Source organism: Halictus rubicundus, chromosome 8, assembly GCF_050948215.1.
Source record: "Halictus rubicundus isolate RS-2024b chromosome 8, iyHalRubi1_principal, whole genome shotgun sequence".
Classification (NCBI taxonomy): Eukaryota; Metazoa; Arthropoda; class Insecta; order Hymenoptera; family Halictidae; genus Halictus; species Halictus rubicundus.
Window position 1 is genome coordinate 9537102 of NC_135156.1, and position 27441 is coordinate 9564542.

The 27441-nt window shown below is 39.1% G+C and overlaps 1 protein-coding gene across 1 annotated transcript in view; it reads right to left on the minus strand.

The window, feature by feature from the left end:
- The window catches only part of Mp (collagen XV/XVIII-type protein multiplexin), a 358297-nt gene that overhangs the window by 78446 nt on the left and 252410 nt on the right, over positions 1 to 27441 (minus strand). The window lies entirely within an intron of this gene.

Sequence of the window (27441 nt, forward strand, 5' to 3'; positions counted from 1 at the left end):
GCCTAATAAACAAAGAGAAAATATATGTGGTATTTAAATTTAACGTTTAATACAGGGAGTCCCGAAAATATACCTCCTTGAAAGGGGTGATTCCTGATTTCATTTGAAGTAACTTCTCCCTTTGCGAAAATGTTCTCCGCGGCTTTATTAAGGAGTTATTAACGAAAAACACGGACCAATCAGAGCGCGGCTATCACAGAGCGATCCCGACAGTTTCCGCAGAGCGTGGCGTTGGCATTGGCTGAGCCGGAATTCGTCCGCTGTAGCCGCGCTCCGATTGGTCCGTGTTTTTCGTTAATAACTCCTGAACGAAGCTGCGGAGAAGATTTTCGCAAAGAAAAAATTTACTTCAAATCATCTCAGAAATCATCCCTTTCAAGGAGGTACAACATTTTTCGGACAGCTTGTATATTATTTTCATTTACGATTCCATATATAGTTCACGAAGTACCATATAGGTCATTTAATGCGAATAAATTGCAGTTTTTATGCATTCACGATAGAAACAAGTAGGTGCAACTGGGAAATATTATTATTATTCACAGTTTATTGAAGTTGTTTAAGAAAGACAAATTTCTTTATTTGATTCGTGTTTCTCGCAATTAGCAAATTTTCATTTTGCATAGATCCGCAGTGATAAACTTAAAGAGCAGAAGGGTTAGATCCTTAAATAACAGAACGTACCGTGTTTCAAAGTATATCCAATCGAATTGATAGTGTATTCGGCGTTATCATAAATTCTGTAGAACTTACACAAATCTACTGGAAACGCAGGCGCTATAAACAAAAATCGGCCGGAAGTACTCGAACGCGTGAGGCAATCAATAATAAAGAGTATCGACGTATGTGTACGAGAAAGCTTCGAACATCTATTGTGAAGTATTATCAGAGCTTCCGTTTCGTCAAAAAGAAAAAATTCAGTTTGCAGATCCATGTTTATTACGATCCTTTTCCATTGAGCTGTACGGTATGCTTGGAATTGTCATACGTCTAAATACGAAGATAAAGGAATTACGTTTTACGGCGGCTAAAATATACTTCCAAGAACTCGTAGAATTTATGCTATTTTAAAACTGGTAACTAGGTTTGCGTCACCATTTTATTGATAGAAAACAGTAAATAATTCTAATACTATATTCTTTCAACGGACTATTACATTGCATAACAAAACAATTCTGTATACCATATAAAATTTCCACAAATTTCCAACTATGAAAAAGCTCAAACATCATCACCTATGGCATTGTTTCTCTAGATTTTTTGGATATTGTCGACCGTTCCATGAAGAAGTAATCGCACGCCCGCCGCGGCGAATAGGAGCTTTCGATTCGTTTCGAAACAACAGATGTGTAGCCCAATTGTGAAAGCTCGAAACGAAGGGTATTATTCTATTTATTTATTTCTTTTTGTTCTTGCGAAAAACTAATCGAGAGAAAACACAATGTTTAGACGATAACGGATTCGGTCGCCTGACTCGAGAGTTCACGGCGAAATAAATTCCAACCGGCGTGTGTTCGCGATTTATTTCCCAACAAATCTGGATTATGCGTTACGCGCACGCGCTGACGTTTACATCAGAATGTAAGCTCCTCTGCAGGTATCTGCAAATATTTTTTTCGCCGATAAACCGTTCTCGTACACAAAATAAATCGCGAACAAGCGCAAATTAACACTGATTTTCTGATGCGCGCTCGAGAATCGTGCTCGTTGTTAAAAAAACAAGCTGCAAACTCTCTCACTCATCCTTTCTCTCTCTCTCTCTCCCTCTCCTTCTCTCGGCACTCACACCACCAGCGAAACAATCTCGGCGTTTTGTTTTGCGCAACACGCGCAACGCCTGTAACACAAGCGACGGTGCAAATAATTTTTTTTACGTATCATATAATCCGAATAAACGCGGTTTACAAGTAGATTTCGCCCCACGGTGTATGGAAATCGTGAAGTATTTTTAATTAACGAACTGCCCGGCGGTTCGACTAACAATTCCGTTTGATCAACCGCCAGCTATTTACTAGATTTTTAATTTTGATTTTGACGCTTTCGATAGAGTATCTAACGACACCGAAACTGAAAATGGCGAAAGAGCAAATTCGCGCGACCTTATCACAATGGATCCAAAAAGTACTTACAAACACTTTCGTAAAAACAGTACAACCATAAGTCTGGACTCATTTTATCACTTCAAGCTTCTACATTGGCAAAGCAGTGCTCATTTTTCTCTAAGATATTTTTACATGCTGTAGCAGGCGGTAAACTGAAAGCTCACAAATATGCTGCAAATTCGAACGTCTGTTAAAAAATTCAAAAATTCAAAATGTTCAAAAGTTTGTCTCGTAAACGACACTGTCGTAGATTTGAAGATCGAAGCCGCCTTTTTGCAACGACTACTTGAAAAAATGGTGTACGACTTTTTTCCACTGTTTTATGGCACAAAAATGAGGGACAAAAATTTGGTCGTGTAAAGTCGGTCGCACTGCTCTCTCATTCGATTAAAAAAAAATTGTACATCAATTTTTGAGGTCTTGTTGCAAGGAGGAAGCCTCAATCGTTAAATGAATAGCGGTTTCAGTTCTGAGAAAAGTTTCATAAATTTTTCACATACACGTTGGAACGTGTAGCATATTCGACAGAAACGTGTCTCGAGTTTCTCTCCCGCTACATTATCGACAAAATTTTAGGAGAAAATGAAGGTTGAGGCTTCTAGCTTTACATTGAGTCCAAATTTATTGTCGTACGATAATTCTTCACGCAGGTATCACAATTTTTTGAGAATCGGAAATTTAGTGTTTACTTTTTCGGATCCACTGAAACTGCTCGCGTTGGTAAGCATACAACTCAAAGAAGACGAGCCAAGTGCTACTATCGAAGCATATCGTCGAAGAACATCTCGAGAGGTTGCAGAAGAAGGAAAAAAGTTGATAATACGACAGTCGTTCGACGTTTAAGCTCAAATTGGCGAATAAATCAAAATATATACACAGCTTTCGCCACATTCGAGAAGGAAAACCTTAATTATTTTTGCACAGATCTAATAGAAGCGTCTCGCACAGTGCCGAAGACCCATTACCGGACGAAGTTGTTCGTCACTGTCCCCGGTGGGGAAATCACTTCGAGAAATTTGTTTTTCTCCATCAATTATCCGAGGTGAACTCGACTTGCCGTTTCTTTAAAACTCTGTCGGGGGCCGAAGTCTCTTGACATCGTTTCCGCATGGGATTGCGTCCCTCGGTGTGCACAGAACCGCAAAGGAAAATCGGTGATTTATACGCGGGCACAAACCGAATCGTCCCGGTCCATTTCGGAAAAAGACACCGCGCGCGCGCGCGCGTGCTGCACGACGAAACTGGCGCATTGATCATTCGGAAAAGTGTTTGCGGAATCGATCGATCTTTCTAAATGGTTCGCGGTAACGCGCTTTACGCCGCATTTTTACGGTACCCGCGCCCCGCTTTACCGATGCGATGGAAAAACTTTTTTTTCTCCGGCGGCGGCGCGGCGCGGAGGCGAAACATCGTCGCAAACGGTGTCGGTGCCCGCGAATTTTTTCAACCCGGAAAAAAAGCTGCCCGGCCCGCGGATTTCCCGGCTGAAAAAAGTCGTTTTCATCTTCCGGGCAGAAGCGAAAAAGTCCGATCGCGGTTTTCCCACCGATTAAACACCGCAAGGAAACCGCGTCCGCTTGTGCACATACGCGCATTCACCACGGCTTAAAGGAGCACGGGTCTCGTGCAAACACAGAAAAATTTAACAATTTCCAGGGATTTTTTTTTTCATTCAGATGGCACCGTTTTATGCTGTCATTTTTCTCGGAATTAATTCAGCTAACCTTTCGCGATACGGGACAATTTTTATACGGTTTTAATTGCAGTGAGTGTAATTTTTCCTTCTCCTATGACGCACGGTATTCGGAGCAAAAATTGCGATTTGTATCTAATTTGATTTGTTTCGTAGCATAGTCTCGAGAAACAAACTGTTTGTTTTGAGAACAGGACATTTCTTCTTCTTTTGAAGTTGTCCGCTCGACACCGCTTCATGCCAGAAGTGGGGGGGGGGGGGGGGGGGGGATGTCGTATTCCGGGCGACTTTATGGTCTGCCGGATTACAATTTTTAGTACACAACGAAAACCAAGAAAGTACCAATAGCCTTTTCTATAGTAGGACGCGTTCTTAATGATACATTATTTTAGGTTAATAGACTGCAGGTGATCAAGATAATTGCTACTTTTATAGACTATTTTATAAAGCCCAGAATTAGGGGCAGGATTTACTCGACCAGTTAGACAGTTACGTTACTGCAAAATGTAATAAAACGTTTATTAACCTTTATAATTGCTTTTGATTGGGTAGTGAATTCTGTAAATACCTGCAGATGGCGAAACTGCAAGAAATAGTGAGTCTTGCAATGAATATTTGATTTTAGGAGCTGCTCATATATTGACAACTGAAAATGTCAATTTGGTATTTCTTACTATAGAAAATTGATACAATAATTTAATGTTTAAATTACACATTTATTTAGGGCATTTATTTCTTGAGTGTGGAAATACTTCAAGTGTTCTATCCATTAAAAAAAAAAGTGTTTCTAGCTATTGTATAATTTTATATAAAGTCTATCAATTCGTTTTAATTTTGTTAAAAATTGTTCAACTATTGCGCAACTTGTTGTGTATCATTGATTGTTCCTGACATATCATTGAGCAATCACAATTTCGGTTCCCCCTTGTCCGCGAATCGAACAATCGATACGTGTTCGAGTTGCTTACCGATTGAGCTAAATTATTACGGGCCTAGCCTGTAGTCACAACTAAATGATGTTTGCATAATTTGCGCGAATGACCGATGCATTTTCCCCATAGCATAGTTCTCATTCGCGGAACACGAAGCTAGGCAAGACCGAATCCGTGATATTCACGCTAATTTTCGGTTATCGATATGAATTCGACGTCGGAAACAAATTATCAGCTTTCTTATTCATCCACAAAGATTCGAAACGATTACTATAGTTTTCTATAATCTTGAATGTCTGTGGACTGGTGGCAAATCAACTTTTAAATGTAAAAACTGTACACAATTTCCATATTGTGTCACTGTTGACACAAAGTGATCGGTATCTATTGTCAATATTTGACAACAATACATTTAAATAAATGAATATAAAGCAACCGGATCGACAAGTAAACATTGCGAGCAATAAGCAAACACGTTAGCCAAATCGCGTTGAATAACACAAATCTCCAATGAACGTTCCAAACGGATTTTCTCGGGAAACGAAGCGGTGTATCGTAATATTTCATTTTTCATCTGATTACATACGAAATATCGTATCAGTAATTACCGATAAACGTGTATCATCCAATACCTAATTGCACCGCCTATACGGCGAACAAATAATTTATAAGCTGTCAAACTATTTACCTACAAATACGAACAGAAAATGAACACTTTGCTGAACAGAATTTCATTTTCTCTATCATCACTTTTGATGTAGAATTACAAATTCCTGTCGATCAATTCAGAGAAATTGAAACCGTATGAAAATTTATACGTACATATATCATAACGATAGTTCTGTTAGATTTACAACAAAGAACTTGATCTCCGATATGCAGACATTCATTTTTGTCAACCAATTCGTGGAAATTGAAATCGTGTCATTTCTATTGTATTTCGGCGACAGTTTCGTCACGTTTCAAATTAAAAAATATCTTTCTGATTTCGTTTGATATGCAAATATGAACTTCTGTCGACCAATTAACGGTAATTGAAATCAAATGAAAATGAATACACCTGGTCGACCCCGTTCGGTCAGATGTCAAATAAACAGGAACTCTGTGTCAAACTAACAACTGCTAAACTAACTCATCCGCTGGATGTATATGAATTTATCATCACTGGGTCGGTCGATATCAGGATCGCAATCAACGAACTCACCCCCACCACTTTTTCTCCTCCGCGCGGCGAAATTCGTTCGCGTGGTAATTTCTTAATTAACATCCTAGACACACGACTAACCATACACACAGACACACACGGCAAAATCAATTTTCGCGGGCACTGTCACTTTGCCGGACCATCGATTACGGTCAATTTCGGTGCGGATATCTTCAGAGAAAACCGCATTCGAAAGTTTCTGGTTGCTCCACAGGTTCTTGGACGATCGAGTCCTCGACTATCGGATTAATCGGACGGAAAATGAGGGTTTCCGGCCGCCTCTCTCGGCCGATCGTTTCGTTCGAGATGAGCGCCGATGACTGTCCTACACGCTAGACCCCACAAAACCCAGAGCCACAGGATAAAAGGGGAAGGGAGAGAAGTGGTTCCTGTGTCTACACAGCAAGGTTGCACCGTGCCCGAGGTTTTTTGTGCCCGGTACACAGTATCAACAATTGACGAGACCCGTGACTTTCGTAAATAGAACACCGGCGAATGTTTAAATTAACTTCACCTACCGGAAGCCTAATAACAGTATCGATGCTGCTGCTGCACGACTCGCTTAATGGAAAAGTGCTTTACGTCAATTTTTGTCTATTTGTTTTATTTTATAATTGTAAAAGTTCCCATTGGATTATCAGTGACCTCCGGATATCTTTTGGAAGAAAAACCACGCCGTTTCTACGGGAAAGAAAGGTACGGGAGAATGTTACATTAGCCCCGTATCTACCGGAAGTCTATTAATAGGGTGAGTCTGCTGCACCAGCTGTTTAATATCAAATTGGCGTAACACAATTTTTGCCTATTTGTTTTATTGGATGATTTTAGAAGTTTGTCTCTAATTTTAAAAACCTTGAGATATTTTTTTGAAAGAAAAACCACACTTTTTCCGCGGGAAAAAAATATTTCGAAATGTATATGTATTTGTTCTATTAAGAAGTATTTCTTCTAATAAATTTTTGTTTGCTCTTAAAATAGAAATTAACTAGTAAGACTTCACACTATATAGTAACAACTATTATTATAGAATAATATCTTCGTAGGAAGACTTAAAGGATTAACTAAAATATTAATTTATATTTAGGGATAGTCCGCTATTATATAATTCTCTGTTACTTAAGAAATAGGTGTAAATGTTATTTCAACTCACGTATAAATCGGAAAGAAAATTACTCGGAACTTTTCAGAGAAGCGTTCGTCTTCTTCATACATAATTCATAAATTTTTCAAAAATGTATTTGTTGATAATGGAGGATCAATGACCGGTCGAGCACCCGCGATACTAATGCGAATCGTCAAAGGAAGGTGTCGCAACGTGCGATCCTAATAACAAAAGGGATCGACAATCAATAATGTATGCACGTTATCGAATAGAGAAGCAAAAGTACCAATTGTATCTTTTTCCGTATATGTAATATTATAAGAATAAAAACATAGTTAATAGTGCAATATAAAGCTACCTAAAGGAGCGTTAATCACATCCGCTAATTTAACCACCCAGATCCAACAGTATTCTCGCTTTGTCAGTTCGAAAACCACGTGGAAGTTGAGAGTTTGAACAACTCGCTTTTGAAATTGGATACCTCGGATTTATGAATGTTATTCACCATAACGACATTTGTGCGGTTCATTGAAATTATTTGGACGTTATGCCGTGCAAGACCTGTTAATTAAAAAGTTACATTTCGGTGGGAAGCCATCAATGGTTCGGCGTACGCCGATTTCATCTATTCATCGAATTTGAAACTCCATGAAATTCACGAAAAAGTTTTCCCGCCGACGCTATAAATTTTCTTTCCAAATAAAAGTGTTCTTTATATTCTATTTTCCAGCTCTTATCAAAAGCCGATAGCAGGCCATACTGTGCGCCGGTATATTCAATAAATCATCTGTTGGTCGGGTACGTAACAATTAGAGATCAATGATCCATGATTCTTTGGTTCGCGAATATTTTGTAGGCGAAACGATTGTTCAGTTTTATTTTTCGTACAAGTTTTTTTCAGCGGAGAAAACCCCATTCTGAATATTTCGAAAAGAATATGCAAACTTATTATTGATTTTGAATATCATTTACTTGTTTCGCTCGGATCACGTTTGATTTCATTTGCATAGAAATGGAAAGCGACAGCAGGCGTTTGTTCCGAAAGTTTCTAAAAATTTGCCTTATGCTCTTAAACGGGGAATAATTAAATTATATATTTTCCATCCCATCAGGTCTTCTTATTGATTGTTACATTGTTTCGTGAGAAAATATAAAATTTATGAATTTAGAAGAAAAATTAAATATTGCTTGCAACTTATTAAAATTATTGGGGAAAGAAAGACATTCCCATTTGACTCCTACCTGTAATTAAAGCAGATCATTTTTATTTTGTACTCATTATATGTATTTTATATATCGTTAAAAATCGAACCGCATTTTTTGAAGTTAAAACAGTTATACTAATTTTTTAAATAAATTAAAAATTGACTCAATATATGTTTAAAAAAATGTTTCTTCGAAGCCGAATTGAATTTGCAATTACCTCATAATTAATTTCGAGGGCTTTAACTTCGAGAATAATTGGTTTTGCTGCAGAAGTTTTTCATTTTTACCAATGGAGCGACAAATTTTTTCCCGATAAAATATACGATGCACCATCGCGTGCAAGTAAAGTGACACGTTTCTTCACTAAAAATTGTTTATAAAGAAAGATAAATTAAACGTTGCCATACCCGCTTGAATTTCTGAATTTTCATCGGAAAATATGTTCGAAATTCAACGGTAACTTAATGTTTTATGAATATGCAATAGGTATCTTTGCAGTTTTTCCGAAGTGTTCGTTTTTTTATGTAAATTCGATGTTCGTATGTATGCGAATGTAGACTATAGCGAAATCAAAATTCTCTCATAACCATTTCCAATGTTGCTACGAAACAAGAAAATTGTTTTTTAAATATTTCATACAACTCAATAGTATTATATTATTCACAGAGTATTACTACAAAGAATGAATAATATAATCAAACGTGATACTTGAATTTATTGAATCGTCATTTTGACAACAAAAAATCAGTTATCAAAAAATAAATCTTTTGTTCAAGGTTTCCTATGAAGATGGAGATTAAAAATTTATAATAAACAGTTATAAAATGATAATTAGCACGTGAGATGTAATCCTCTTTTGCCTTGGCACTGTTCTATAATTTTTTTTATGAAACTTTTCAGTTTTCCTCACGAAAGTGAACGTATAATATTACCAAAATTTTTGAAATATTTCAACGTTAAAAAGCTGAAGAATATTTATATAATCATAACTTCCAAAGCAAAAATTTTAAAAATAATATGCATTTTTAGGAAGTTTCGTCAAGAGTTTCGGGCTTTAACAAAATATTGGTTCTATCTCTGAAAGCACTAGATTATTATAATTGGAATCGATCAATTATAAATGTTACCAAGCATATTGCAAACGGGATAGCAATGTCTGCTAATAGAATAGCATCTTTGTCTGTTGAACAACATTTTTTTATTGTGTTTTTGGGAAATATGATAATATATTCTGTAAAATTTTTAATTTAACTTTTTATATTATATACCGCGAATTTATTGTGAATATGTTGTATAATTATACAACTGCTGGGTACTTAACATAGAGCGTGCAAAAACCTCTATAACTTCGTTCATCGTTCAGTAGAGAATTTAATAAAGTCGTGTCCTAGATATTTTTAGCCGTTTATCAGACCCGTGAGACACGTTTTTTAATTCTTGCGTCTTTGGCGCATATTTTACACGCATATAATTATGAATGAAAAAAGTGCTCTGCATAAAGGTCGAATGAAATTGCATTCCCCATGAGTCGTTTGAAATCTGCAGTTAAGGATGCACTATAATACGTTACAGGCTTTAACAGTTTTCACAAATACTTTCTAAATTTATGATACATCTAAAATTATAGTATTCTTCATAATCCAAAAACATATAAAGCAATTATGAATACCGTTTTATTATTTTTTCAGCAATTTATTTAATAAAATAAAGACTGAGAAGTTAAAATTTCTGGTGTTAACTACAGTCTCAATCTTCTTATGTCTCATAGATAATAAGCACAATCAATCTGTCACTGCAGAAATGAATTTTTAAGAATCAAAAATTGTCTCGTAAAAATTTAATAGATATTTATGTAGCTCCTGTATCTCGCAATTAACAGACATCATTTTTATTCTGCATAAAAATCTGCAGTCTGACCAGTGAGTCTGCAAAAGGTACATTAAGAAATCCGTTTTAAAAGATTGACAAACAGAGCTGTAAATGATTCTAAGCATCGTCAACTATAAGGTGTGAAGAGAGGTCCTACCGTCCAGGGGTTAACAACATTTCTTCCCTGGAAGTTCCTCAAGGGATTTTGGTCGAAAGAACGAGAATAGGGCGCAAGTCAGGCTCCCGACTAAGTGGCGATTATTTAAAAGAGGCGCAAGAATCGCAAGACGTCCAGCAAATTTTAATCCCGGGCGTCGTCGACGCGAACAGCAGACGGACCAAGGAATATGCTTAATTTTCCGGATTTATTAGAGCGCGATAAGAAATCGAGTTAACGCTTTCTAAGCCGTTCGCGGGGATCTGACGCGATTAAATATTTGGATGAATTTTCGGCGTCTGCTTTGAATCCTGTTCGTCGTCTTTTATGTATGTATAGCATAGGAACTCTGCAGCTGCCCGCTTCAAAGTGCAGCGGACGCGATCGTGGATACAATCGACAGGTCTGGAAAATTTCCATCTCTCAAGCTAATTTATTTTTATTTACAACTCTAGAGCCACGCCAAAATCTTTATGCTAGTGAAAACTGATGACAAAAATGAATAATTGAAGTAAAATACCATGAAGTACATTGTATAATATTTAATATATTTATACATTACAGTCATACAGCGCGGTCACAAGAAAATAGTAGTCCTATACGATCTATGTCACAGCACGGACCCAAAGATCGGGCTTAGATCAAAACTTTGATGTGGCTGGTATGAACTATAAATAAATTAACATGTTCTACGATGTTTGAAAAATTTCATTTCCAGAAATATAATTGTATTTGAATTCACAGACTTCTACCATGATATTCTGTCTTTGACAAAAAAAAATCATTTCACTGCAGTTTTTACTATGTTAATATGATAATATTTCGAAATTCGGTTGTAGGCATAGTTTCCCCAATTGCTACATTAAATATTCAAAATTATTGGATATATGTCTAGATTCAATGACGCCATAACATGGAAGTGTTTTCTCGAAATATAGTTTCCCAATGTTCGAGGATCACTATCTGCTTCATTATTCTGTATGTCGTAATTGACTACAATTTTGAATGCTAAACAACAGGTACGAACAGTACAATACACTTCAATTAATAATGAGGCTCAACTGTCGAGAACTAACTAAAATTAAACATAATAGCTTTCGACGCATGCCAATTATTATATAGAAACCGTACGCAGGGTGGTCCAGCTAATAGTAACCACCTAAACATCCCTTTCAGTTGTAATGACATATTCACGGACGAAACGAAGCAGAAGTATTATAAATATTCTTAATTTTTCAATGCACATTTCCATGGGAATTTCTGAAGGTAAAATAACTTTGCTATGTCAAATTAGTACCTACGTACAATTTTTCTTTTTTTCTTACGGAAACATCCGCACGAAGTCTCTGCTCTCAGCATGTACCGTCTTCGGAGAGTTAACTTTTTATTTGAAATCTCACATGACGCGTATGGTCTTCTCGCGAATCGATAGTAAGCTTCCGATACGATAAAGTCGATACAGCTTGAACGTATGAATAATTTTTCCCGTTCCAAATTAGGGTTTCGAGCGGAATTCCTCGTCAAGCTGTATTACTTGAAAGCTCATATAATATTAATAGCATTTTCGCGGATTCACTGATGCTCGGTGTCTTTATTTCTGATAATTCACTTTCGTCGTGACAGATCCGTTACTGGCAATTTGAGGTCCACTTTCGTTGCTAATTTCATTTGTTCGGGAGATGAAAGATTATATTGGTACTTTACTTGTTCCATTTGTCATATGTGGATTACGGATATTTTCGAATATTATCACGTTTGTGAGAGAACTAAAGTTATTTCCAAAATTGTGTAAAATCGACAATCAATTTAACTGCCGCTATACAAACATTTTCCTGTTCACAGAAACAGTAGCCAAATTAATGACCTTCTTTCTTCAAGTAGTTTAATAGGTTGAAAATGGTCCAGCGATGTTGTTAAATTTTTTGTCACAAATTCATAAAATCTGCAGTCTAATCAGACTTTTGTACATTCCAGAAGATCTGTGTATTTTCTTGTTGCTTGTGTAGGAAGTTCATTGGAGAAAACTATCATTTCGTTTGGTTCTTAACTGGGTCCAGAAAACAGAAAAGTTTCCAACCGTTTCGTCCCGAAACTATTCCCGATGAGCGTGCGACAAACGCGCAGAATGTTGCTATGCACACAGCCACCGTGGTGGACACGTGGTGCACAGTGCAAATAACTAATAAGAACATTAAGCATTCGACGTTGTGCCATAGGCGGGAAGTTACACAGCGTCGACCAATGTACAATAACATTCATCATTCGTCTCCGTGCCAACAAAAGTCGAATGGTATCTGTTACACGCCGTGCACAGCAATTTCGAAGTTTGAATTTCGCGGGGGACGTAAATCACGTTTACGGTTGATCGCGACGATGTAACGAGACCTTGACTTGCATGAAATTAATTAAACTGCGCGGGCCCGGTAACTTTGATCACCTGAACTACCGCCGTTATGTTTCGAGCCGGAGGGAAACTTTATTCGCGAAAGTTGCGCCCGGTATCGGGGGACTTACAATGCACCGGTATCATTTTCTTTTCATGGAACGGGGGTTTATCGAGATTTCAAACTCGTCTTTACCCTCCACGGTGCAGTCTGTTTCTTTTCGAATAATAAATGTTTAGATCCTTTCGCCAATGTAATTGACTTTTCTTTGCAAGCGTGTATTTTTGTCCATTAATCTAACGAATATACGAAGCATATTTTAATTCTCCGCGTCGTAAATAATCGAGCATGCTAAATAAAAGAGAAAAGGAATTGTAATTATGAAATTGTTAAATATCTCTTCACCAAATCCAGTGGCGGATTTTGACAGTTAAAATTAACAAAATACGAGAAGAAGAAATGCGTTAAAATCATTTCCAATTCTGCTAATATTATGGAAGGATTTCGGGAATTTTGCACAAAATAATGCCCGACAAATTATAAAGCGATCGCTATATTTTTTCAATTAAGAATTCGAATTTTAGTTATCGGTGCAGTCAGATAAACGTTAAAAATATTGAATTCTCGTCGTGCAGTAATCAGGTATTAAAATTTTACCAGAAAAAGAAAAAATGGAGAATATCGTTATTTACGTTTCTCTGGCACGCATTAATTGCGGCATTTCGTGAGCATACTATGACGTCAAACATGACATATTTCAAGCCGACAGCTTTATACGAACTACTCCCGAAAGCAACCGTTATCCATTTAATTACAGCGAGTGTTGTTTTCGGAATCACCGACACGGTCTCTTTTTTCACGGAATCCTAAATACATCCGACAATACCATATTAATTACGTCTCGCTGGAAATATAACGCTGAACTGTCTGTGCCTGTGAAGGGGTCGCGCGGGACGGAACAAGGTCAAAGGGGGCGCCCACTCGCTTCGCCTATCCCCACCGTTGACGCTCCAATAGTCCAACGCTTAGGCTTTGACGTCACACGTTTTAGCCAATAGTGCAGCTAGAGGCGTGCCCCTTCCACTCTGACCAATCAGCCCCGCATTCCTTTCACGGGACTTCTTGTGCGGCACGCACAGTACACGCGCAAATGCGATTGCGAGTACTCGCGTATATTGATTTAAATCTCTTTGAAGCGATTCCGTTTTAAATTACGCTTCACGGGAAATTAGTACGCGCGTAATAACAAATTTCATAAATTAAATCGAGCCCGGTGATCCGTGCAAATCCGACAGCTCAACGTAATAACGGAAACGGGGAATATCGAAACGCAACGTTCCATTGATTTCCGAGGTAGAAAGTAGTACTCGGGTTAGGCTGAAAACGGAAGTGTATCGTTTCGTACCGGCCGGTGGCGAGACAATTGATAATCCATTAAAAGCTGCGGCTTGTTTGTATTGGATTTACACGTGCGCGCACGGGGGAGCAACATTTTCTCGATCCCCCGTGATGTTACGATAAGCGGGACTGCATTTACTTTTTTTTTCAGATCGAGTCGATTCACTGCGGAGCATTAGCGTTTACTGCACCAATGAGCTAATTAAAATAATTAGTGGACGACGCGTCAATAATCAGTTGCGTGCCCGTTGCTTCTAAATAATAACTCGGATTTTGTGAAAGCGATACGTAAAACAGAACGGGGACAATATTAGAGGAATATATTTTTACGGACATTTTTAGGGAGGAAAAAATCTGTGAGACAAAATTGAAAATCAATAATTCATTGGCTTTAAAATTCGAGATAGAGTTACTGTTTAATAAGCAAATCTAAATCAGATAAATTCTCTTTTTCGTAACATAAAACATTGTTTTCGCAGAATGAGGTACTAATTGTAATACTACTAATTATAGAAGTTCATTCAAGATGGAAACACTGTCTCGATTAATATATCTTCGTAAGTTAAGCTAAAGCTGCTTAATAAGTGAAATATAATACGACGTACGTAAGGATAACGTGAAACATATTATTTTCACAAAACGAAGCACCAATTGTAAAGTATGTGACAAGAGATCGTCGCTTATCTTTCGTCAATAGTCTGAAAAAAAATATACGTTTGATTTATTTCGGAAACGCGGTGAAAATCGATTGGAGACTTAACAAATTCCATCCGAGTACATACACCGGGTCTCGGCAACGTGGAAATAAAATCGTCGTTTAAATTCGTATCGCCGATGTCATCGATTAATTCGTTTATAAATCGATGTCCTTGTTGAAACGAAGAGAAATGGTCGAGATTTAATTGCGATGTGGAAACGAGTAAATTTTCACGATTAAATGTGTGTAACGTGTAATCGTGACACGACAGCTTAATTTGTTGTTTATTTTTCTATTTTTTTTTAAACGTTTTCCTGTCCATTCACGTTGATTACGGGTACCCTGAACAATAAATTTCAGCATTCGGCTCATTAAATTAATTTGACTCTATTACTATTTCCATTTCGCAGTATTTTTTCTTAAATCGCGAAGATTTCTTGATTAAATAATCTTTTTTAATGAAATGATGAAGCAAACACAAATGTCACTAGGGAACCATGTGTTTGCCATTTGATTAGAAACAAATAAAGAATTTTTGGAAAAACGAAAATATTATTTAATGATTATCTTTTCTCCTATATAGATTAGAAGAATTTATATTTTTTAGCGATTGCAATAATTTGTAATGTAAAATTCATCGGAAGAGTGAATTTCAGTCTATTTTAAATTAAATTTGTATAATTTATTTAATTATTCTCTTATAGCGCGAACTGGACAAAACACGAGTTTCACAAAATTAAAAATTTTAAATTACGTCTCTGACATTATCCTCTATATTTAGCAATAAAGATTCTGCGATTTCGCAGATGAAAAAGGTAACGTTTCACGAACGTTCCGCGGAACGAATAAAAATATCTCTCCCGTCCCGGAATTAAGTTATACGTATTATTCATTTTCCAGAACTTAGTTATATGCTTCCGATTCATTTTACTATTCTCAATTTGTGTCCTGTTCACGGAGAACAAAATTCTAGGACAGGAAAAGTCACGATTCCTAAAATTTGAAATTGTAAAATTAAAAGACATTAAATTTGCATTGCTCCTGGAAAAATAAATTGTTCGAAAAATTAGTGAAAACATCAGTTACTATAAAAAGATATTTAAACCCGCTTACTTTACAGAAGAATAACGAAACAATGGCTCTTTTGTTAGAGAGTAATTTTGAAACAGTGAAAAATGATACTAACGACATTGGAAACTAGTACTTTTGCCTTTAAAAAATTCCAAAACATTCCACGTGCTAATAAAATGTCCTTCCCTAATTTATAAAGAGGATTATTAATATATAATGTCATTAAATGAAGCAACAAATTACTAGTGATTTAGGTTACGTTAAATTCAATCCGATTAAGTATATTATTCATTTCATATTCACGACTAATGAATCTGCATCGCGTATTTATCAAATTTATATATTTCCGCAGATTTAATGGCACCCGTTGATATCGTTTTATGCGGAATAAATGAAAATACGTAATTCGAGAAATCACAAACGAATTGATATTCATCTGAAAGATGAAGAATCACGGAAAATCTTCACGGATCAAAAGCTCCTCAGTCAGTTCGAAGTAAGATAAAAATTCCAATTACCCGGAGTAAATCTTCTTACTCCATTAGCGTTTTACACACCTTGATATTCTGTAAATGCTTGAAACTCGCGATTCGGGGGATCAAAGAAAGAGAACGATTTCCGCGCAAATGCGTCAAAGGGCAATTAAAAGCCACGCCAGCATACTTTGTGATCGCCTTTATCCGCTTAGAGGTCTTTTAGAGACGGTAATCGCGTGCCAAGAACAAGAGGGCTAAAGAGTCTAACGTGACTCTCGTCGCCACCGCTTTTACACCTCTTCTCGTGAACCCTCTCCTCTTATCTCTCACTCTCTCTCCCTCTCTTTCTTTCCACCGCATTCCCTCTTTCACCACTCGACGAGGAACGCAGGGCCCTGTAAATATGGTATGCGTGCTCGAAAAATTGTTGTTCCCTCACGAGTGTCGGCGCGCGTAGAATCAAAGCAACAGGCATCACGGCCATCTTAACCACGTTCCGCCATGTCCCCGTCATCCACGGTACCCAACACTGTAATGCATTCTACATTGCAAATTGTGTACGAATTAATTCGCGACTTTTACGGTTACGCATTGGAACAGTTTTAAAGAGTTTGTCTCCTTAAAAAAAAAATATGCGGAAATTCATTAAAATCACAAAGTTGTAACAATGTTCGTAACATTTTTGGCATAACCTCGATCACCCGAACTAATCGGTAGTTACCTAAAAACGGTTTCACTCAGGAATTATCTGCGTAAATCTCAGAAATGAATAACAGCGATCACGATTTAATATCGATGTAATATTATTAATCGAACAGTATAAAGTCTGTTACGTAGCGACCAACTAATTATAGGACGTAAATGAGAGAAAATGAAGGATGGATCTTTTGTACGTCTTTGTTGGGGGAACATCCGAGGGTTTAAGCTAACTAGAAGCTCAAGTAACAAATCCTCTGACGTCGGTGTAGTACAATGGCGTCCGGTGATTCCCCATTATCAGAAGTATTCGATATGATAGCGCCAGCATCCGCTAACTGCCAGCGGCAAGTAACAATCGCTTATTCGAAGTCTCTGAACCATTCAGCCGGCCCTATTATCCGTCGCTTCTTGCCGTCGCCATCATTCGATGCCTTCGACGCGTTCCATTTGGTCGATCGTGATTCAGCCAATACTCACGCACAATCGAACCTGAACCGGTGACTAAAGTATCGATCCGATCGCGCGATAGTTGTCCCCGGCTGACCGGAGGTGTCCGATAGGCCTTACCGGTACGCAAAATAAGCCGGGTGGTCGGGAGCTTATTATGCCTCCGTGGCCAATAATAATCCGCGCGCCGGCTCTTGTCAAACGCGATCTCCGGGAGTACAACGGCAACCACCACCGCGAACGTGTTACAATCGGCGCGAACAATGGCAGTTCCGCAGCTAGTACGTTCACGCGACGTAGATCGCTTTGCCCGCGGACTGTCGACCTCAGGAACATACCGGAACGAGGTTAAGATAGCCGGGCACCGAGCCTGTTGCTTTGTCCCGTGGCCATTCTACGAGTCTCCTGGAGGAACAATTTTTCATGCACCCTTTACAAGAACTTGGACAAACGATCCCGACCACGAGATACGGTCGACGACCAACGGGATTAGTTTTTATTTATGAAATACCACCGCCGCACAGTGGTCTACTAATAATCCAGCGGGGAAAAAAGTAAATAAATTCGTGACCCGTCCAAAACCGACGAATCTTAGTCCTATCAAACTGTGCAACATCGCATATTTCTTTTCGTGTTACAGTAAACTGATAACCTTCGATCGACATTGAGAACAAAATATTTTTCTCCTCGTTCTAAATAAAATATGGGACCTATATGAACGCGTGGAATCCGCAGTTTAATGAAAAAAATCTCAGAGTGGACTAAACCAAAAAATCAAGAGTCTCTCTACACATAAACTCGCGCATCTCTTAAAATTCTTCGGAGAAAGCAGAGCGTTTTCCGCGCACGGGCAACGCCACTTCGGTTACCCGACAATCCCCGGCTCTTTTATTAATACGGATTGGGGACATGGTTCTCGGGAGGATTCGTTATGCGCTCGGCTGCGGAATACACAACGCGTTTTTAACTTGTCGGTGTGTTTCGTTGCCGGTTAATTCGCCGGCGAAATTTGACTGCGATCCGAAGTTTTGTGCGCGCGATTAAATCCGACGGAGAAAGATAGCGGACAAAAAATTCGTTTTCGGCAAGAGACAGGGGAGGGGGAGAGAAAAAATGCAGTTTCACCACGGGGAAACAGATTCTGAATTCGCATGGTAGCCGGCAGAGCAGCCACCACCGCCATCGCCACCGCTACCGCCGCTGCGGCCATTTCATTTCGGTCGATTCTTAGCAAAAGCCGCGCTCGCCGAGATAGTCCCGCGAGAATATACCGCAAATGAACTTGCCTCGCAGAGTTGCCCGCACTTTTCCATCGGCGGTAATTAAACGGCATTTAAAATTAGCGGCGTGTAATCGTCGCCGGGCAATTCGTATGTAATTAGAACGGAAGTAATCATAACGTAATTATAATGTTACCGGGGGGTAGGATGGCGACGGGGGTGTTTGGTGCCCGCGAATTTCGTTTTCGGCTACCTAAGAAATATACACATAGAATTCCAGGGGGCGAATGGCCAGTAAAAGGTTAATGGCCCGTAACGTTTACCAGGTGTTCCGTTGCCCCCGCAATATCATCAGTTTTCCACCATGATACTGGACCACTGCCCAGTTGGCCTCGTCGAAAATTCTTTTCCAAATAAACGCCACGCCCCCCTCCGAAACAGATAAGTAAGCATCCCCCCCCACCGCAACTCGAATTGTTGCAACCGCGTGCAACTATTTTATCCCCGGCGCTCCTCCTGTATTTTCGCCCACCGACGAGAGTTATCGTCGTGTGTGCTGAAGTAGGATACTCGCCTCGCTGAAGTAGCATACTCCAGAACCGTGCCAGGGGAAGAGGAAAAAGGCCGAGCGCTAACATTGTTGTCTACCGATAATTAGGAGAGATCTTGCTTTCACGGAGATTTACAATTAAAGCCGAAACAATGGCTAGGTTGAATGAAATTCTTGATCAACCGCGGTTTCCTGCAGTTACCAACGGATACTCGCGCTACTCTCTCTATCGTTCGAATTCATGAAACTGTGGCTGTTGAAGTAGGACAGGTTATTTTGCACTGTAACTAAAAATTGGTGCGTTTGCAATAGAAATGTATATACTAAAATAACATATAAATGAATAAATAGAATCTTAGATCAGTGTTCCACGTAATTATTCAAACTACTTTTTAATCGTAATAACTTGTTTAAGATTGGGTCAAATAACTTCAATCTTTTTGTGAAGTTAAAAGCACTAGTTTCGAGGAGATGCACTATAAAAATATGGAAAAATATGTTTTGTAGATTCGTATCAATTACATTGAAAATTTCTACAATGGTCCAACCTCTTGATTTAACAATGCGCAGTTTCACAGTTCGAAATTTCAGTCTAGTGTTCATTACGAAAACGTCAATACTAGTAACAATTTGTTTGATTCCAAAACAATGGTAAACTGTAAAAATGTTTCCTGTAACTGTGGAAGGAGAGAGTTATCTTTTCAGGTTTCAGCTTTTCCCAGATCCTTTTTTTCAGGGGATTATACCTCAGTTTTATCGGATTTCGTGAGCGAAGTATTCCTCTCTTCAGGTGACACATCCAATTTATAACGTTTCAAAAATAGTGAATCCATAAAATTTACATTTTATGTCTCCCGTACAAGCGCAAAAGTTCTTCTTGTTTTACGATATGCATATATTTATTTTGTTGTTTATCGTCGGATTCTGTCTTTCTATACGAGACCGCATCTCCGTGCTCTTCACAATTTCGAAGAGGATTTTATTTTCGTTTTAAAAAGTTCTGGAACGTATATTTCGGACAGTTTATATATTTTTATTGTAGTTGTAGAAACTTTTGCAGCTTGAAGGAAATGTAAAAGGTTAATGTGGCCAGGGTCGGGAGGGGAAAAAAGTCCGCCGGGGGTCCACTAACGTTATTAACTGTTTGATGTGCAATTTCATTTGTGGCTTCCGTCCTTTCGATCGAATGTCGCCTTTGTGAATCTTTGATCTGTATCTATCTGATTTTCAGCTAGACTTCCAGTTCGAAGGATCCGATCAAAGAACAATACCGGATCTACTGGGCTATCGACTGCAAAACTATTGTCCATATCTAGGTAAAGAGACGTATTCCGGTTCCAACGAGTTCTTAGAACTCTAACACGGATGCAATCAACTCCGCGACGCGAATCCTTACATAGAGTGACTCGCAAAATCTAGACGCTGCTGAAGATCTTAGACGAATCTCCGCTTTAACCGTGTCTTCCTCTCGTTTTACCGTGCCACAGTAAAACTAACATTATCTGAAATTGTGAATGTTATTCTTACGAGTGAACTGATAGTAGAATTGTATGCGCTGAAATGATTGCACAATTCACCCGATAACGAATGTGCTCATAACGGAGAATATACAGGATCGTTAAAACCGACGTAATGCCATTATTGTTGATAATGAGGCATAATTAGTGGCAGAGTTATTCGTTTCGATTATCTGAAAGTGAGATTAAACTGAATTCGAACTGTACGTAATTAGTAGCGTTTTACAACTGCTTTCACATGAAATTAAGCGTTTGTTTAATCAGCTTTCAACAGCGGGACGACAACTCTAAATGTCTGACCAGACTCTTCCCGTCGAAACCTTGAGTAGATACTAGTCTGACATCTGGACCAGACAATGGCTTTGTTCCAAGTGAATTTACAAAGGATACGCAGATACACCATCGGGGAACCCGTCACAAGTTGAATTGTAATACTGGCAGCATGATTTCAACTAATCATATCTTTCTTTAATAGATCGACTAAGTGCATATACATTCTAGATGAAATATTGTCATTTGCTTCAGAAGATTTCTTCAGAATTTCGACATTTAAACTGTTCTAATTGCACGAAGGCGATCATATAGCAAATAAAGCTGGACTTATTTGAAATTATACTGCTTCGCAGTTGTACAAATGCATAGGCGAGACTGAAACCTTATTCTTCAGAGATTTTGGTGCGTCGGGCAGCAAAAATTGACTTACGCAAAATTCTCGAGATCGACTTTTGCCCGGCTTTTCGGCGCAGATGCGCGTCGTGCCGAGTGTATTATCCAGCGTAACTGACGACGCAGCCATCGTTTCGGAGGTAGCCGACCAAATGGCGAAATAAGAGCGAGCCTCTGATCCGACCGGCCGGATGAAAGGTATCGGGGGTAAAAACGGAAAAGGAATGAAAAGCGTCGCGGAGCGTTTTCGGTGCAGAGACCCGGACGAAAGGCTCTTCTTTATCTGGAGCCTTCGATACCCCGGGACGAGAATCGAGGTTCGAACGCTTCTTCATTTTCTCCTCTTTCGACTTTTGTGCCCGGCTACCGACTGCTCTCCCCCGTTAATTAGAACTGTTGCCTTGCACGATAACGTTCGACCGGGATCCCTTTTCAAACCCTTCCCTCTCTCTCTTTTCCTTTTTCTGCTGCTCTGCCTCTCTTCGTTTCCTTTTCCGCGGAGCGAAACAATGGTTCCGCGGCTAACGCGCGGGATATTGGCCGTTGTTTCGCCAAAGCTGGATTTCGGATGTTACGCGACCATGCTGAATACGAATCGAGGATTCGCCCCGAAGGCCGCTTGTCAAGATCCGATATAATGAAATTGTTAACTGATCGGGAGCGGAGATGCGCCGCGCCGCTCGCTTATCCACGGGGGCTGTCTTTGTTTAGCCCCTGCGAAGCTTGAAACGCGTAGCTCGTAAAGTTACTGTGGTCAGACGGTGCATCGTTGTTTGTAAATTTGCTGGAAAGTAAAAATTCTGTGTATACCGAAAGCAATTTAATTAGTTTCTCCCATAGATTCGAAGATCGAGGTATCCTTTCTAACCCTTGAAACTCTACAGACCGTTTGCAAGACCATTCACAATTTCCGTTCATCTGTACTGCCATTTTGATTCCAGTTGATTATTAATCGCTTTCGAGTATATTTGCTGTTCTTCAATTTCGTTTAGAACTACTTATTACTAATTGTAAGATTAAAAGATTGTAACTTACGTGGTAGGCAGCACACAAAATATTCTTTATCATAGAGAAAGACACAGTGGAGATATTGTGCGGGTTTTCTCGCGCATGCGCGACGATTTTAATGTAATGTAAATGTTTGGCTAAAAAGAGGTACCTCGTACGAAAAATTATAATTATGTAAATAGTAATAGTAACGTACGAGAAATTCGTAGCACGAGTCTCGTCGTTTTGTCGTGGACTCTTCCGGCATTTTCCCGCCAATAATAGTACCCTACTACTGTCGCCTTTCGACACAATATAAATACATTACTAGATTGGACGCGCATGCGCGAAAAAACCCGCACAATGTCTCCACTGTGCACTGATCGCACGCACCAATTACAGGATCGTGAATCGATATTAACCTAAAAGGTTCATTTCATATTTGTGGCTCGGAAGACCTTCTATAGAGTTCGTATAAGTTTCAAAGTCTGCAGTAATATCTAAAATCTTTCAAATAATTTGTAAGTTTTAGTATATATGCATACTATTTATCCTAATTTTCTGTAACTCCTATGGTTATAAACATACTACATAATGCTCCGATGTAAGTCGTATTTCTACTGAATTCTATTTTAATTATTGTCTTTACTTTCCCGACGAATTAGGTTCTACTGGTTTCATTGGCTAAAATTTAATAATAGCAACGTATACAATGTAAGTATGTTTAAGTTTATACACGCGTCACTACCCCTAAATCTAGGGCAAAGTGTTTTCTATAAAATATACCTTCTACGTCGATGCAAAGTCACAAAGTTTTCATGTTTGTGCTCCCCATGGTTAAAAAGATACAGGTTCAATAATGCGAGTAGCACGTACGTACCCAGCATGTTTCCCTTCAATTTTGACCTACTTTCGCAAGAATGTAGCGTCGTCCCATTCTGTTTCTGTTCCGGTAAGGTACGGAGAGTGTAAATAATAACTATTATGCGTCTTGATAACGCAACGAACGTAACACGGCAGCTGCTGTTTTATGAGCGTTCGTTATAAAAACTGACCGATGGAATCCGCACCATTCAGAGAACTTCAAATGTTCATTATTTTCCACACGGCTCTGAAACAGCTGAATAGCGAAGTTAGTTAGCGAAAAGTATGTGGAACTCGTGGGATGGCTGAGTGTTTCCTTGATACATTCGTACACAAACGAATTCACTTTTCCGTTGAAATTATTTCAATATTTGTTGTTCGGAACTTTTTTCCGATCCGAAATGTGTTGCCGCCTGCGCATAAATCAAAACTATTTAAAACACTCGAACTTCCGAAGCGCGATGGCAACTTTCTTCGAATTTTTTAGAACGCATTTCCGCTGATCAATTTTCGTGTCAAACTGATGAAATTTTATTGTTATTGTTCGTTAACGTTTTGCTACTTCCTAAACTTCCGTTTTACGTAGCCACGCATTTTGCTTTCCTCAAAACTCGTAGGAATGTTTTTTGACAAATGGAACCTGTTCAAGAGTTCCGTAATTCTCTCGATCCCTGCACCTAATATGCCGGTCCCAACGCTACAAATATTTATTTTCACGCCTATCTGACAATTGAGACAGATTGATACTCGAGGGAAACTCCAACGATTTGTCCATGGAAACTCAATTTCCAGGCGATCATCCGCGACTTTACAATCGCATTAATACCGAAACCACCCCGTCGCCGAGCGATTTATTGCAAGAAGGAGCCGATAAATCCTCGACAGCCATAATCGTCGTCGAAAGGCGCTCGGAACGGTGGTTAGCGAAACAACGATCGGCCATTAATTCATCTCGCCTCGAATTAAATATACAGTGTCGCGGGCGTGATAAGAACGGGGCACCACCGTAACAAACAATTCCGCCGCGATTAAAACGAATTCTCAACTCAGCGAGCAGGATAGATTTCCGATATCGGGCCGGAAGTTCGCCGGCTCGCAAGTTTTAATACCACGAGCAGACACCGCGTGCGTTTGCAGTATTTATTGCTGCTCGCTGGTTCGACAGCAGATACGAGTAACGCAAAACCGCCCTGCTCTCTCCAGCCCCCCTCCGCCCTTCCCCTCGCCCTCCCTCCGCGCGCAAACGCTTGTGACAAAGTTATCGTCGTTTCGTAAGTGGCGCGAGCCGCGCCTTCGCTTCGTTATGAATGGCCGACAATTCTCCGCTCTAGATGCTCCAACGATATCCGCTGATTTATCCATTTCCTCCCATCCGGCGCGGTCCTTTTGTTTCCTCTCCCCCTTTTAAACCGCAATTCGGAAAAGATGCTAGCCCGCGTGAAAAACCGACGCGTTTGCCCCCCCCCCCGGTAATAAATGTTACAACATTCGTGTAGCATCCCCGGGATTACCGAACTCGGGATTTGCTCTTTTTATTCGCACGGATCGCAACATCGCCCCCAGGACCGAAATCCTATTCCGTTCGCGATTATTCTATTTTTGCGTTTCGTTAGTTTCGCCGCTTTCCTCCTCGAACGGAGCGTTTCGGGCGATCCGCACGTGAGAATTTCATAATTTTACATTGTTAATGGCTTCTTCGTTGGATTTCGCGATTTCATTTTCACGGGACAGGCAGGAGGCAGCGATTTTTGGGAATATTCCGTCGATGTGTTTATTGTGGACTTTTCAAGTGCTGGACTTCACTTTTGCCTTTTTGGGATTGGATTGAACAGTGTTTTTTGGTGAAACTTTTTTTGGAAATTCTTTATGGCTTGAAAAAAATCTTTTTTTACTTCTAGCGTACGAAGAATAGTTGAAGAGAAAAATTAAATGATCAGGTTACTGAATCAATTTACAATATACAGAAAGTGAAAATATAAAGTAGGTAAGACTGAACGAAAGGGAAGAAAATGGAAAGATATTCCAGAAAGGAAAATTGACGGCAGATCGTGAATCCTCGCTATAGGAGACCATAATTAAATATACGAAACGATAGAGAACGTGATTGGTACATTCTGGAGTTCATGCATTTATGACAAGAAAGGTACGCCTTTGTGGGACAGACTGTACGCGAACAAAAATATTTTCGCTGCGATCCTCGAGTTCACAGTTTCCCGCCGAATTGGCGCGCGGCGACGGCGTTTCGATTTTCCGTGTTGGTTGTTAACCGGCAAACGAACGGAAAATTTTGATCCACTTACACAGCGGCATGCGTTCCATCTCGAGGCGCGACAACATCGCGCCACCGCAGGAAGCAAATCCATTTTACAAAACATCGGAACACCCGAGGGGACAGCAGGACGGAAAGAGGGAACGAGAGGAAGCGAGAAAGGGGTTGTAGCAAAAGGGGGATGACAGGGGAGAACGAAAGGGACGAGACGGGCCGCGCCGCCGTGGCGAGAGGGGCCGCAGAGACACGGAAAGAAACTACAGAAAGAAAGAAATTCTGAAGATCGCGACACTAAAAAGAGGTTCTTTCCCGAAGGAATACGTGATCTCCGCTGAGGGCTTACCAAGGATACTCGAGCGTAGTCGGGCCATAGCCCGAGTTATGCCGCCGGGTATTTAACTTTATGCATTCGAGCTCTGACTCGTCGCTACTTGTACAACGGGTGTCTCTTAACCAAAGTGCCATTGACTTTCGATCAGCTGGAAAATGCGTTCGTTAACCCTGAAAAGATCAACCCCTCGCGATTCGCTTCGTGACAGTTGCTGCATTATTAACTCTAGATCACCGGATCAATTGAAATCGTTGGTATCAGATCCTTTTTTGCCAAAATTATTAAAATTGAAATTTTAATGTGATCTTTATGGAAAAAGCTTTTATTTGTTTTGGGGGTATTTGGACCAACCATTCTTTGCCATTGTGTTTTAACATTTCAATTCAATTGATCAATTCTTATTTTTTTATTATGTTTTAATATTACAATTTAATTGATCTCTTTTCTGACCCATACAGAATTTCAAGTTTCGAAGTTTCCGAAATCATTTCCATGACACATTAATTATCCTAAGGATTAGACCACCACAATATTCATGCTTGAAGTACGTCACGTACAGATTTCTGGTGGTAATTTATTAGAAGTGTACTTCGCCTCGTAATTAACGGGACATCTTCGGTAGCCTGTATATCCAGTAAACGTGCTATCATGAATAGAAATATTAATGACCATAAGCACTCACTTGACCTATACTTAACCATTTTAAAATTACACCGACCGTAAATTCTCCGAATATTATTAATCGATTTATTCAATGTTCCGTTTCCTTTAGCTTAAACAAATTCATCTTTCCTTTCCATCAAGAAACTTTAAAATAAAATATACTGGCAACTCTAGTGACGATATATATTTTTTTAATTGATGGTTTCTTTAATCTCCTTTATAATATATTCCGCGATAATAACAACAATGCATGTTAATTTTTTAAAAATGTCTGGAATGATAATAATAATATATTTTCAATTTTTGTTGAGTTGTTTGATTTCATCAAAAGACCGTCTATGTGTACTTTGTTACAATCACATCTTTTGAAGCGGGAGAATAGAAATATTTTTGAAAGATACCATTCATAACAATAATAATAATAATAATAATCATGCATAATTCTAATCTTTATGCAGTCATTTAATTGTACCAGACGACTTTGTGCGAATTCTATGACTCTTCTTGACGGTAAAAGCATTTTTAAATATGGTAAACGGTAACGTTTAACACTAAGTTTACGGGACACGTCAAAATGACGGCATTTAACATTTTCAATTCACAATTATTAATATTCTAAAGATACATCCGTGAGGAATTATTCAACAAATTTATTTCCTTGGGTATATGTTATTAAAAAGAAATGGCTAAAAATGTGAGCGGCACATTCGCGTTATTTTTAGAGACTAATGTAAAATAATCATTTTTAGCGCTCCGTAAACCTAGTGTTAAATTAGTGGAGTCGAAGATTCAGCTCCCGAATCTTTCTCGAGTTATTTGATATGGTTAGAAAGCGATCTAAGCGAGCTTTGGCATAGTCCCATTTTTCGAAGGAAAATGGCATCGGTTAGCGGAATGGCTTCGCCCAGGATCACCCTGTACACGGTATCTCTTCTGT